Source organism: Tachyglossus aculeatus, chromosome 14 (genome assembly GCF_015852505.1).
Source record: "Tachyglossus aculeatus isolate mTacAcu1 chromosome 14, mTacAcu1.pri, whole genome shotgun sequence".
Classification (NCBI taxonomy): Eukaryota; Metazoa; Chordata; class Mammalia; order Monotremata; family Tachyglossidae; genus Tachyglossus; species Tachyglossus aculeatus.
In genome coordinates, this window is record NC_052079.1 from 20,551,233 (window position 1) to 20,563,765 (window position 12,533).

The 12,533-nt window shown below is 44.4% G+C and overlaps 1 protein-coding gene across 4 annotated transcripts in view; it reads left to right on the forward strand.

The window, feature by feature from the left end:
• TMEM19 (transmembrane protein 19) overlaps positions 1–9,986 on the forward strand; it is a 35,258-nt gene extending 25,272 nt beyond the window's left edge. Inside the window, exon 8 of one of the 4 annotated variants that reach the window (XM_038756152.1) lies at positions 9,965–9,986. The gene's annotated coding sequence lies outside the window, so the exon portion shown is untranslated. The other 3 variants (XM_038756150.1, XM_038756149.1, XM_038756151.1) reach the window with 3 other exon arrangements.
• Positions 9,987–12,533: the final 2,547 nt, after the last annotated feature.

Here is a 12,533-nt window from a genome sequence, read left to right on the forward strand (position 1 = left end):
TGTGAGCCCACTGTTGGGTAGGGACCGTCTCTATAGGTTGCCAACTTGTACTTCCCAAGCACTTAGTACAGTGCTCTGCACACAGTAAGCGCTCAATAAATACGATTGATTGATTGATTGATTCTGTCGGGGCAAATGTAATGTCACAGAGTGCTTTCCATTTTCTTAATTTTCCATCAGCTAGATGTTTAGTTTTGTTGGTGGTTCGGATGCCACCTTTTTCTGCCTCGGAGGCATCGCTAGCTGGGGTCGGAAGCAAGAGCCGACGGTCAGTTCCCTCAGACCTCACTCCTGGCCGCGCTGATCTAGACGTCGTTAGAGTCCGGCCGATGAGCCAGGATGTCGTCTGTAAAGTGCCACTCTCAGGCCGTGGGCACGCCTGGGATGCCTTTCTCGAATTGGAGAGGCAGAAGGTCGTATTGGTTCCAGGTCGATATTCGGCAGGTTGCCTGACCAGTTCCATCTGATCTGTCGACTATTGCCCATGTTTCAATATGACGACCCACTCTTGCATTGAAATCTCCCGCGATTATGAGCGTGTCCGTCTTGGAAGTCAATATGTACGCCCTTCCAGATCCTTTTTTCTTCCTCCTCTTTGCTCTTTGACACAACAGGCCTAATGAGGTTAGCAAAGCACTTTTGGCTTAGGGACGCCAGTTAGTCACTTATGCCGCTCGGCAAATTTGGGGGGACAGAGAGACTGAGTCCCACCTGCTTGCAAAACCCAGGTGGTAGAAGGGGACGTCTTCTCCAGACTGAGGCCCGCCCCCGTCTCTGAGCCATCTGCTTTGACCCAAGGCCGGGATGTCGACGCTTGATCGGACCAATTCACGAGCAGCAAGGGCCGTCTTTCTCTGGGGCCGTTGCTATTACGATTTTTCAGCGGCTTCCCGATGTCCCACGTCGCCGCGGTCGCTTGCTGCCTTTTTCATGGGTTTTTTCTGTTGTTGCACCCCAGGACGACTGCAGCTTTGGTAAGCTAGCTGGGACTTGGAGGCGCTGAATAACATCCTCCGGGAACTCGTTAGGACTGCTTTTCAGCTGGATGATGATGGATCTTTAAAGAGGAGAAGCGGCTCCTTCACCACATCCTTCGGAAAGCGGAACGTATTCCCCTGCCCCGCGGTATCTCTCGGTTTCTCCTACCTTGGGGAGCAAGAGAATGAATGAAAAAAATTGAACAACCCATGATGGTGCCATTATGCTGCCCACAGACGTGTTACCTGACTCAAGCGAAAGGGGGTGGAAGAAAATTAATTTCAGAATCTCGAACTTTCCTTTTTTCCGTCTTATCTGGCGGAAAACCGCAAGCGTCCAAAGCTTCAGTTTTGGATCCATCGCTCTCCAAGTTTTGTCTGCTGAAAAATTTCAAACGCATGCACTAGATAGTCTCAGATTCCAAGGAGTTGGAAAAGCGTCTAAGCCAAGATTTTAGGGGAATTAATGCAATTCTGTGAGATTGAAAATCTTCATTTCGTGATGGAGATAAGAATTTATGTTCATGATACCCATTTGCGGTCAGTGTATAATTCATTGAAGTTTTTTAACTGCCTCATGTGATGCTGTTTTTAGAATTGGTGTAGGAATCCAGTTTAAACTTCTCACGTTAAGCAGTAAAAACGTTTTTATATGCCTTTATGGTATTTAAGGTCTTACTATGTGCTATGCATTGTACTAAGCTCTGGGGTAGATAAAAGCTAATCAGGTTGGATGGACATGTCCAAGTCCCACATGGGGCTCACATGCGTAATCCCCATTTTACAGATGAGGTAACTGAGGCACAGAGAAGTGAAGTGACTTACCCAGGATCACACATCGGACAAGTGGCGGAGAAAATTAATTTCAGAATCTCGAACTTTCCTTTTTTCTGTCTTATCTGGCGGAAAACCGCAAGCGTCCAAAGCTTCAGTTTTGGATCAATCTCTCCACAAGTTTTGTCTGCTGAGAAATTTCAAATACATGCACTAGATAGTCTCAGATTTCAAAGATTTCCTCTGACTCCTGGGCCCTTGCTCTATTCACGGGGCCACTCTGCTTCTCTTTTATATCTATTTTCCATAGTTTCTCTGGATGACTGTTGCACTAAATTAGGACTGGTTAATAGGGGGTGTTTCTAAAAACGTGTATGTTTTCTTTTGGATAAAGTCTTTTTTTTTAATGATAGTTAAGCGCTTATTATGTGCCAGGCACTGTTCTAAGCACTGGGGTAGATGCCGGCTAATCCGGCTGGACAGTCATGTCCCATATGGGGCTCACAGTCTTAATCCCCATTTTGCAGATGAGGTAACTGAGGCACAGAGAAGTGAAGTGACGGGCCCAAGGTCACAAAGCAGACAAGTGGTGGAGCCAGGATTAGAACTCAGATCCTTCTGATTCCCGGGCCTGGTCTCTATTCGCTCGCTAATGCTGCTTTTACGTTTTCTAGGGTGGGAAGTATTAAATGTGTCAAACAGCAGTCCATGGACTATCACCCTAACTATAATTCAGATTAAGAAGGAATGGTAGGGTAGAATGTCATTAAACTTGATTGTAAATCAGACCAACCAAGATTTACTTACATAGGAAAGGGACAAAATTAGGAGCACTGAGAGACAAAGAGCCAAAGGAATCTTAGCTAGAGGTTAGAGTAGGAAGACTAAATACTGTGTATTTGGGTTGGTTGGAGAAAAAAAATTAGGGCAGAGAGGTGTTTCTTTATCGTAGACACTTTTTGAGTATTTGTATAAATACTTTGGTTTTGTGTTGTGATTCAGTACATTGGAGTTAATGCAGATAGTTATATTTTTTAATACAAAACTAGGGATGTAAGTTTCTAAAAAAGGAAAATCCTCTGGTCAGAAAAATGGACTTAATATGTGATGACATTGATCTTTGCACTTTATAACGTATCCTTTAACCAGTTACCTGAAATTGAAAAATTCCATTTGAGGATAATGAAGTATTTTCTGTTTATGGTTCAGCGGGTGCCTGGTGTTAAAAATCAAAGTACGGATTTGTTTTAGCGGTCACCTAACAAAACAACACGGCTTAACTAAAAAACATGGTTGATTTGCATGGTCAGAATCAATCCTCTAGGGTCTGTGTACTCAAGGAACTTTCTTTCTGGGTGAGTCCAGGATTTTATTCTACAATACTGAGGTTCTTTCCATGATTTTATCAGAGTTTATGTGCCCCACACCTTGTTCCTCAAAGGGGGAAAGGTTTATGATTAACAGAGTTTTCTCTTAGCCTTTGGGGAAACCCAGTGCTGAGGTCTGGAAGCTCAGCTCATTTCTTTTAGACTGTGAGCCCACCGTTGGGTAGGGACTGTCTCTATATGTTGCCAATTTGTACTTCCCAAGCGCTTAGTACAGTGCTCTGCACATGGTAAGCGCTCAATAAACACGATTGATGATGATGATTTCTCTTGCCACTTTAGGTCTGTGCTCCGAATTGCAGTTATAGAGCTGTGGGGCTTGTTCATTTCAATCAATCGGTGGCATTTATCTCACACATGCTGTGTCCAGAGCGTTGTACCGATCGCTTGAGAGAGAACGGTGCAGTAGAGTAGACGTGATCCCTGCCTACAAGGATAAAGTTTAAAGCCTCTGGTGGGGCTTAAAATAGATTACAGAGAGGGGAAATAGCGAATGTTGTATTGTACTCGCCCATGTGCTTAGTACAGTGCTCTGCACACCTACGCCTTCGATAAATACCGTTGTTCGATAGAAGGATATTTATCTAAGGGCTGTGGGGCTGGGGTTTATTTTTCGGCACCCAGCTCCTGCCGAACCTTGTAGGATGCTGCAGCCTGAGTATTCTTGGGCTAAATAGTGGAAGTTTCTAGCGGGGCACCAAAAACTGCTCCGGAGAGGGATTTTAGGGCAGGTCTTAGTCGCTCAATGAGCTATCCTGGCCTGTATTGTCTGGCGCTCAGGTTAACCTACAGTTTCCATGAGCATTCTAACGTTTTTTTTCTCAAAGGTTCATGTTTTGAGTAGACAGCGTAAGGAAGGAAGAATCCCTGTCCACTGGATGGTCACGAGAATATCACGGACTTAAAGGTCTTGGAATTGAGTAGTTATTTCTAACTTGATGTGCCCTTAAAGCACTTTCCCTCTGTCTCCTCATCCTCTTCAGGTTTCCTTCTGTCACCATCTCTTTCTTCACTCCACTTTTTTTAATCATCGCTCCATCACCCCGCACCCCTCCAAGTATCCGATCACCCTAAGGCAATCTTCCCCCCTCCCAATATAAAGGAATTGGAATTGGTTGGTCTGGAGACGTTTTTTGGGTTTTTTTGGTGTGTGTGTGTGTGTGTGTTTTTAATTTGACATTAAGAGCAGTTCATACAAGCAAACCTAGGTTAAAGATTCTTAAACTGTTCCCTGATTATCTTTTTTGTTTCCAATTTGCCACAGAGCTCTTCATCCGATTGTATCCATACGAGGGGCTGCTTCCGACCCCTTCTTTTTTCCACCCTTTCCGTAAAAAACTCATCCCCAGAATGAGGTTTAGTCAATTCCGTGTGCTTAGTTTTTGAAACATCCATATGCCCTTCCCTTCTGGGTGTTTTTTGTTTGTTTTTTTAAGAGTGAGCTTGTTATGGGCAAGGTATGAATCTGCTAATTCTGTTGTATTATACTCTCCCAAGCTCGGTACTAACCACTGGGGTAGATACCAACTGAAACCCCGATTCCTCAGCCCAAGCCCTCCGGAAATCTTGACACCTGACACTGACAAAATATTATTTCTATCCCTCTGCAGTTCCCTGATCATCGTGTTGCCTCTGACCTTTGCTTTCCCACACATCGTCATCCATACCACATCTCTCTGTCTCCCTGAGATTCGCCTTGTTCAAACCGCAGGGGGTTTCTTTCATCTCCTCTGCTACGCATCATTCCTACTGAACCCAACCCAAGGCCTTTGTAAAATTACCCCTTATAAAAAATATATCCTTTCTTTCCATTTTAAGTTGGTCCTTGTTATTCCCCATTTCTTGGTCCTGTGGTTGACTACTCTTCCAGAGCCACTTCTTCCCAACCCACTTTTCCTGCTTCGCCGCCACCTGGGTTTCCTCCTGCTCGGCCAGCTGCGGGATGTGACTTTTAAAACGTTGTCTCTACTAAGTTTCTCCTGGTGTCTTTTGCACTTTTCAATTTATAAAAATCAGTCCATCAAACACATTTGGATTTATCTTCCCCCAAACCGCATCTTTCGTGTCCGATTTTGTGTGCTCTCCATCCCACTCCCCCCCAGAGCGTGAAAAAAGGTCCTAAAATGTGCAAAGAGAGTCCCAGGCACCATCCATACGTGACTGATGTATTAAAAACACTGGGATTAAAATGATTTCCATAGCTTTTGTAGCTCTGTCCATCTTCGGTCCCCTTCCAGTTTCCCCTCCACATTCTCTCTGATGTCATCTTGTCCCTTGAACAGAAGTCCTAAAATAGTGATTTATCCTTCAGGTTTTACCCTGTAGACAGTTGTCTGTGTGTGGTCCTCGACTCCAACCTTATTACTCAACGGTTCTCTTTATTAATTTTTGCCCCTGCACATTTCACGTACTTCTCATTCACCTGAAAACAGTTCTTGTTCATCATCATCGCTGTCCTTGACTGTCATGACCGGCTCCAAATGACACTTTTTTCCTTCCCTCCTATGCTCCATAATAATGATATTGTTAATGTTATTGTATTCATTAAGTGCTTACTGCATGCCAAGCACTGTTCTAAGCACTGGGGCAGATACAAGGTAATCAGGTTGTCTCACGAGGGGCTTACGGTCTTCATCCCCATTTTACAGATGAGGTAACTGAGGCACAGACAAGTGGCTTGCCCAAAGTCACACAGCTGATAAGTGGCAGAGCCGGGATTAGAACCCACGACCTCTGGCTCCAAGCCCGGGCTCTTTCCACTAAGCCACGCTGCTTCTCTAGTCTGTAAGCTCCTTGTGAGCAGGGAGCGTGTCTTTTTTATATTTGCTGAGCGCTTTTTTGTGTGTCAAGCACTGTTTGGAGCGCTTGGGTGGATACAAACTAATCAGCATTTAATCCCCATTTTACAAGGGATTAGGGGCTATACTAGTATATTAGACGATGTTGAGGAGCCCGCTTATGTGGCCCTGATGGTGTGCTTATTACGTGATTCTTCGTTTGCGAGTGAGGCCAAATAAAGAAATCAAAATTCTCATTTTGAGCGCATCTGGGCTTGTTCTTTCTAGCCCCCAGGCTCATACTGTTGCTACCGATGCCGGTCTGTTTTGTTTTGTTGTCTGCCTCCCCCTTCTAGGCTGTGAGCCCGTCGTTGGGTAGGGATTGTCTCTCTCTGTTGCCGAATTGTACTTTCCAAGCGGTTAGTACAGTGCTCTGCACACAGTAAGTGCTCAATAAATACCATTGAATAAATGAATACTGGGGGGCGGAGGGCGCTTAAAACAGTGTTTTACACATTTTCCTCTCCTCCCCTACCTCCTTCCCCTCCCCACAGCACCCTTATAGATGCTTGTACAGATTTATTACTTGTACATATTTACTATTCTATTTATTTTGTTAATGATGTGCATTTAGCTTTAATTCTATTTGTTCTGATGACTTGACACCTGTTTACATGTTTTGCTTTGTTTGCCTCCCCCTTGTAGACTATGAGCCCGTTGTTGGGTAGGGGCCGTCTCTGTTGCCAACTTGTACTTCCCAAGCGCTTAGTCCTGTGCTCTGCACACAGTAAGCGCTCAATAAATACGATTGAATGAATGAATAGGAAGCGCTTAACAAATCAATCATTATTATTATTATCATCCCGGAACTCAGATCTAATGGACTGGTGACACTTCCCTAGACCTTAATACAGTGCTTACCGCGTAGTAAGTGCAGAACAAATACCACATTATTATTATTATTGTCAAAGAAACAGGTTGAAGGTGGCAGTTGAGAAGGATGGGAGTATGTATTTAGTACAGTGCTCTGCAAACAGTAAGTGCTCAATAAATACGATTGAATGAATGAATAGTAAGCGCTTAACAAATCAATCATTATTATTATTATCATCCCGGAACTCAGATCTAATGGACTGGTGACACTTCCCTAGACCTTAATACAGTGCTTACCGCGTAGTAAGTGCAGAACAAATACCACATTATTATTATTATTGTCAAGGGAACAGGTTGAAGATGGCAGTTGAGAAGGATGGAAGTATGTATTTAGTCCAGTGCTCTGCACACAGTAAGCGCTCAATAAATACGATTGAATGAATGAATAGGAAGCGCTTAACAAATCAATCATTATTATTATTATCATCCCGGAACTCAGATCTAATGGACTGGTGACACTTCCCTAGAACTTAATACAGTGCTTAACGCGTAGTAAGTGCAGAACAAATACCACATTATTATTATTATTGTCAAGGAAACAGGTTGAAGATGGCGGTTGAGAAGGATGGGAGTATGTATTTAGTACAGTGCTCTGCACACAGTAAACACTCAATAAATACGATTGAATGAATGAATAGGAAGCGCTTAACAAATCAATCATTATTATTATTATCATCCCGGAACTCAGATCTAATGGACTGGTGACACTTCCCTAGAACTTAATACAGTGCTTAACGCGTAGTAAGTGCAGAACAAATACCACATTATCATTATTATTGTCAAGGAAACAGGTTGAAGATGGCAGTTGAGAAGGATGGGAGTATGTATTTAGTACAATGCTCTGCACACAGTAAGCGCTTAACAAATCAATCATTATTATTATTATCATCCCGGAACTCAGATCTAATGGACTGGTGACACTTCCCTAGAACTTAATACAGTGCTTAACGCATAGTAAGTGCAGAACAAATACCACATTATTATTATTATTGTCAAGGAAACAGGTTGAAGATGGCAGTTGAGAAGGATGGGAGTATGTATTTAGTACAGTGCTCTGCACACGGTAAGCGCTCAATAAATACGATTGAATGAATGAATAGTAAGCGCTTAACAAATCAATCATTATTATTATTATCATCCTGGAACTCAGATCTAATGGACTGGTGACACTTCCCTAGAACTTCAGTGCTTAACGCATAGTAAGTGCAGAACAAATACCACATTATTATTATTATTGTCAAGGAAACAGGTTGAAGATGGCGGTTGAGAAGGATGGGAGTGTGTATTTAGTACAGTGCTTTGCACACGGTAAGCGCTCAATAAATACGATTGACTGAATGTTAGCACTAACTCTTGGTGCCTCCCTGTAACCGTGACCCTGAGCTGTTGACATAGATGAGAGAGAGGTCACCATGCGGAGAGTATGTTAGCCGGGCCCTTATGGAAGAGTTGGCTGCCATCAAACAGCATCATCATCATCATCATCAATCGTATTTATTGAGCGCTTACTATGTGCAGAGCACTGTACTAAGCGCTTGGGAAGTACAAATTGGCAACATATAGAGACAGTCCCTACCCAACAGTGGGCTCACAGTCTAAAAGGGGGAGACAGAGAACAAAACCAAACATACTAACAAAATAAAATAAATAGATATGTACAAGATAAATAAGTAGAGTAATAAATATGTACAAACATATATACATATATACAGGTGCTGTGGGGAAGGGAAGGAGGTAAGATGGGGGGATGGAGAGGGGGACGAGGGGGAGAGGAAGGAAGGGGCTCAATCAATCAATCATCAATCAATGGTATTAACAACTACATCCACCTCCTGTCCCTCCCCAATCCAGTCACCCGTATTTATTGAGCGCCTAGTGTGCAGAGCACTGTTTTAAATGCTTGGAAGAGTACACTATAGCAATAAACACATTCCCTGCCCGCCATGAGCTTGCAGCCCAGAGTAGGACACAGACATTAACATAAATAAATTACAGATATCTACATAAGTGCTGCAGAGCTGGGAGGGAGGATGAATAATAATAATATTATTATTACCACTATTACCACCCACTGTTAGGTAGGGACTGTCTCTATATGTTGCCAATTTGTACTTCCCAAGTGCTTAGTACAGTGCTCTGCACACAGTAAGCGCTCAATAAATACGATTGATTGATAAAATAATAATAGTGGTATTTGTTAAGTGCTTACTGCGTGCCAAGCACTGTTCTAAGCATCATCATCATCATCAATCGTATTTATTGAGCGCTTACTATGTGCAGAGCACTGTACTAAGCGCTTGGGAAGTACAAATTGGCGACATATAGAGACAGTCCCTACCCAACAGTGGGCTCACAGTCTAAAAGGGGGAGACAGAGAACAAAACCAAACATACTAACAAAATAAAATAAATAGAATAGATATGTACAAATAAAATAAATAGAGTAATAAATATGTACAAACATATATATGCAAGGCAACCAGGTTGTCCCACGCGGAGCTCACAGTCTTAATCCCCATTTGACAGATGAGGTCACTGAGGCACAGAGAAGTTAAGTGACTTGCCCGAGGTCACACAGCAGAGAAGCGGCGGAGTCGGGATTAGAACCCACGTCCTCCGACTCCCAAGCCGGTGCTGTTTCCACAAAGCCTCGCTGCTTCTCAGGGAAGAAGGGCTGGGGGTGGGACGGCGAGGGCAGGGTACTGGACTTAGCACAGTGCTCTGCACACAGTGAGCGCTCAATAAATACGATTGAATGGACACCCCCTTGGCTGGTGCTGCTACTGCTGCAACGGTGGCAAAAATAAATGACAATCGGAACCGCAGTTTGAGGGTCGCGAGAGCCTCAGGCCGACTGCCCTTGTGCTGGTCAGTTGAATTCACACCCGTGGCTTTTTGTCAGATGTGTTTTCCTGCTCCAATGACGCTTCTTTTTATCTTTTGCAAAATAATAATAATAATAATAATGGCATTTATTAATATAATAATATTAAATATTATTAATATTTAATATTTATTATTAAATGGCATTTATTAAGCACTGTTCTAAGCACTGGGGAGATTACAAGGTGATCAGGTTGTCCCACAAGGGGCTCACAGTCTTAATCATCATTTTCCAGATGAGGTCACTGAGGCCCAGAGAAGTGAAGTGACTTGCCCACAGCCGCACAGCTGACACTTGGCGGAGCCGGGATTTGAACCCGTGACCTCTGACTCCAAAGCCCGGGCCTTTTCCACTGAGCCACGCCGCTTCTCGAGCCCTGGGAGGATCTGAAGCACTAGGAGGGGAAGGTAGCTCGGTTTCTTCGGGCCGGTTCCCACCTCAGCCGTCGTGGACATCGATTAAATATCTGTGAAAAACTTATTTACGCGCTGGACCGGATTGTGGAATTGAAGGCTTCTTCGGATGAACTACAGGAGACGACAGAGAAGACGGCATGATGTCGCGACGGGAGAATTTTCTTTTAGGCAGCGTCGCGGTTAAGAAGACCAACATCATATATCAGCCAGCATCATAGAAACCCAACACGGCAGACAGTTTTATTAGTTACAAAAGCAATTTATTGAATTTTTCTCTGACAGCAGTTTGATCATTTCAGATATATAAGCGGCGTGCTGTAACATCATTTACTAGACTATATTTTTTTCGAAGACTGTAGACTCCAAAAACCATTCAACGAGAAGCGGTGTGGCCTAGCGGAGAGACCACAGTCCTGGGAGTCAGAAGGACCTGGGTTCTAATCCCTGCTCTGCCGATTGCTGTGTGACCTGGGGCAGGTCACTTTACTTCTCTGTGCCTCAGTTTCCTCAACTGGAAAATGGGGAGAGCTCTTCTCCCTCCTCCTCAGACTGGAAGCTGCATACGGGACAGGGACCCCGTCCGACCTAATTAACGTGTATCATCTCCAAGAGAAGCAGCGAGGCTTAATGGAAAGAGGACGGGCTTGGGAGTCAGAGGACGTGGGTTCTAATCCCGGCTCCGCCACCTGTCTGCTGGGTGAGCTTGGGCAAGCCGCTTGGCTTCTCTGTGCCTCAGTGACCTCATCTGTAAAATGGGATTAAGATTGTGAGCTCCATGTGGGCCAACCTGATCGCCTCGTATCTACCCCAGCGCTTAGAACAGTGCTCGGCGCATAGTAAACGCTTAACAAATATCATCATTCTTAATACCTCAGCGGTTAGAACAGTGCTTGGCCCATGGGAAGCGTTTAACAAATACCGTCATTACTATTAGGGGGAAAGGGGGGGAGAGAGGAATGTAATAATAATAATAATGGCATTTATTAAGCGCTTACTATGTGCAAAGCACTGCTGTAAGGGCTGGGGAGGTTACAAGGTGATCAGGTTGTCCCACGAGGGGCTCACAGTCTTAATCCCCATTTTACAGATGAGGTCACTGAGGCCCAGTGAAGTGACTTGCCCAGAGTCACACAGCTGACAGTTGGCGGAGTGGGATTTGAACCCATGACCCCTGCCTCCAAAGCCCGGGCTCTTTCCACTGAGCCACGCTGCTTCTCTACTTTCCAAGTAGAGAAATTTCCAAGCGCTTAGTACAGTGCTCTGCACACAGGCACTCAATAAATACCATTGAATGAATGAATGAGAGAGTACTTTCCAAGTGCTTAGTACAGTGCTCTGCACCCAGTTGGTGCTCAATAAATACCATTGAGTGAATGAAAGAGAGGAGAGTACTTTCCAAGTGCTTAATACAGTGCTCTGCACACAGTAGGTGCTCAGTAAATACCATTGAGTGAAAGAGAAGAGAGAGGAGAGTACTTTCCAAGTGCTTAATACAGTGCTCTGCACACAGTAGGTGCTCAATAAATACCATTGAATGAATGAATGAATGAGAAGAGAGACAGAGGGAGACAAGGAGAGAGGAGAGTACTTCCCAAGCGCTTAGTACAGTGCTCTGCACACAGTAAGCGCTGAATAAATATGATTGAATGAATGAGTCCTTTCCCAGCGCTTAATACAGTGCCCTGAACACAGTAAGTGCTCAATAAATATGATTGAATGAATGAATGAGAAGAGAGAGGGAGAGGCGAGTCCTTTCCAAGTGCTTAGTACAGTGTCCTGCACACAGTAAGCGCTCAATAAATATGATTGAATGAATGAGTGACTGAATGAGGAGAGAGGAGAGTCCTTTCCAAGCGCTCAGTACAGTGCCCTGCACACAGCAATAGCTCAGTAAATATGATTGAATGAATGAATGAGAAGAGAGAGGGAGAGAGGAGAGTCCTTTCCAAGCGCTTAGTACGGTGCCTTGCACACAGTAAGCGCTCAATAAATCTGACTGAATGAATGAGTGAATGAATGAGAAGAGAGCAGAGTCCTTTCCAAGCGCTTAATACAGTGCCCTGCACACAGTAGGCGCTCAATAAATCTGATTGAATGAGTGAGTGAATGAATGAGAAGGGAGGAGAGTACTTTCCAAGCGCTCAGTCCAGTGCCCTGCACACAGTAAGCGCTCAGGAAATATGAATGAGTGAATGAATGAATAGGGACGGGAGTTGCCAACTTGTACTTCCCAAGCGCTTAGTCCAGTGCTCTGCACACAGGGAGTGCTCAATAAATACGGTTGATGATGGGGGGGGGGAGGGGGAGGGTGGAGGGGGGGAGGGGGAGGGAGGGAGAGGGAGGGGGGAGGGAGGGAGAGGGAGGGGGAGAGGGAGAGAGAGAGAGGGA